Source organism: Fukomys damarensis, unplaced genomic scaffold (assembly GCF_012274545.1).
Source record: "Fukomys damarensis isolate Sample0158 unplaced genomic scaffold, DMR_v1.0_HiC HiC_scaffold_59784, whole genome shotgun sequence".
Taxonomy (NCBI): domain Eukaryota; kingdom Metazoa; phylum Chordata; class Mammalia; order Rodentia; family Bathyergidae; genus Fukomys; species Fukomys damarensis.
In genome coordinates this window covers 1-1847 of record NW_022960696.1, presented here as the reverse complement: position 1 = coordinate 1847, position 1847 = coordinate 1, and the positions used below count along the sequence as shown (strand labels likewise).

At 35.5% G+C, this 1847-nt stretch overlaps 1 long non-coding RNA gene across 1 annotated transcript; it reads right to left on the bottom strand.

Moving 5' to 3' along the window:
* Window positions 1–6: 6 nt before the first annotated feature.
* On the bottom strand, window positions 7–1624 carry LOC104861573. The gene is made up of 3 exons (XR_780077.3): window positions 1280–1624; window positions 1113–1196; window positions 7–547 (listed from the first exon to the last, which is right to left on the bottom strand). It is a non-coding gene; the product is annotated as an uncharacterized LOC104861573 (long non-coding RNA).
* Window positions 1625–1847: the final 223 nt, after the last annotated feature.

The following is a 1847-nucleotide window of genomic DNA, read 5'->3' as shown; positions in this document are numbered from 1 at the left end:
ATCTAACATCACACAAATACGATCATATAGATCAATGATGGTGAACCTACGGCACATGTGCCACAGCAGGCTGTCTGTTATCACTGAAGGTTCACGATCACTGGTACAGACTAACGGAAATAGAAGATAAATTTAAATCATTTGATTTCCATAAAATAAATTTGATCTTTTTTTTTTTTTTTTCTGCAATGCTGGAGGACCAAACCCGGGGCTTCAGACATTTTAGGCAAACTCTTTAGCACTGAGCTATACACCCCAGGCCTGGTCTTCGTGTTTCTAACACTATATTTTCTGATTTTAAAAATTCCTGTGGATTTCTGGAGGGGAACACTTTTCTCCTAACACTAAATAAGTCTAATTCCAAATGTATATAACTTTTATTTTCACTTTGAAATTTATTACTGAATTTGTGATCATACCTGCTTTATGCCAGTCAGTTCCATGCAAAATTCAGAAAGAATTGGGTGTTCTTGGGGCTGAACATAAGCATGGAATTCAGATTCAATCTCTCCAGTTGATGTATTCAGTAATACCGCTGGAAATTCAACTAAATGAAAGAATAAAGTGACAATTGAAAAAACAATATCTAAATTAATGCTGTAGCCACTCTAAATTAAATACATACTACTGTCATAAAAGCATTATTGAAGTTTCAGTGTACATATACCAACACCTCATGATGTATTGTGTATCATCAACATGCACTAAAAAAAACCCTTTTCAGTAAAAACATTATGACCAAGGCAATGTGACGCAGCTACAATAGAGTTATGACAAAGAATAAATCAAAATATTGAAGTTCTGTGTATATCTATTTATATTTATGGAGACCAGTTGGGAGGTTGAAATTTATCCCATTTTTGGTCCCCACCTTTTCTGTCTTTTTTCTTTTTTGGTACTGGGAATTGATCTGAGGGCCTCTCAACTGCCAGGCTGGCACTGTGCCACTAAGCTTCATCCACAGCTCTAATTTACTGTTTTGCAAAGGTGTGTGTTTGTTTTTATTTTCTATGCAACTAAGGTTTTGCATGAAATTCCTAAATTATTTTATGTATCAACCTTAAAAATGACACATTCATTGCTAAATTTAGTCATTTGAAGTCTAGACTTACTTATTTCTTGGCTATTGTGATGCTTCCCATCATTCCAGCAAGTAGACTCAAAATCAATAACAATTAAGTAGTCATATAATTGCTCTGCAAAAGATTAGAGTGTTATGCTTTACCAGTGCCAAAAGTGCAGGGCTATAAAATGTAAGGAAACTAAGCACAATACTTACTGGATTTGCTTCTGCTTAGACTCTCATTTGCTGGTGCAATTGACTTTGTCCTAATTAATCCCAGCTGCCTACAAATACAAAACAACCAGTAAGAGATACAAACCCATTCACATTCGTTTGAAAAGGCTATCAAATTAATGGTACCGAACAAATGGCAAAATGCTCATTAATTGTTGTGACTGAAGAGAAATTAAACTGACCTTTAGAAGCAAAAGACCTAGGTTCTTGTACTACCTTCCTCTTCTGGTTTTAGTAATCATTTTACTTGCATAGCCCCACATATATAAATGATGGTAAATTTTATCTGCTCCCTTTACTGTATTTTACAGTAATACTGAGGAACTCAAATGACTACAGAGATAAGGATGTGCACCTTGATTTACTTTTTTGCATTTTCCAACTACTTGTAACATATATAGCATAGTTCTGAAGACATAAGAATAACATAGGGCATGGTACTAGAATATCTTCAAGTGAAATGGAAAAAAACAAGACAATGGGCTGGGGATTTAGCTCGGTGGTGCCACTGCCTGCCTCGAAAGTGCAAGGACCAGAGTTCTACCCCCCC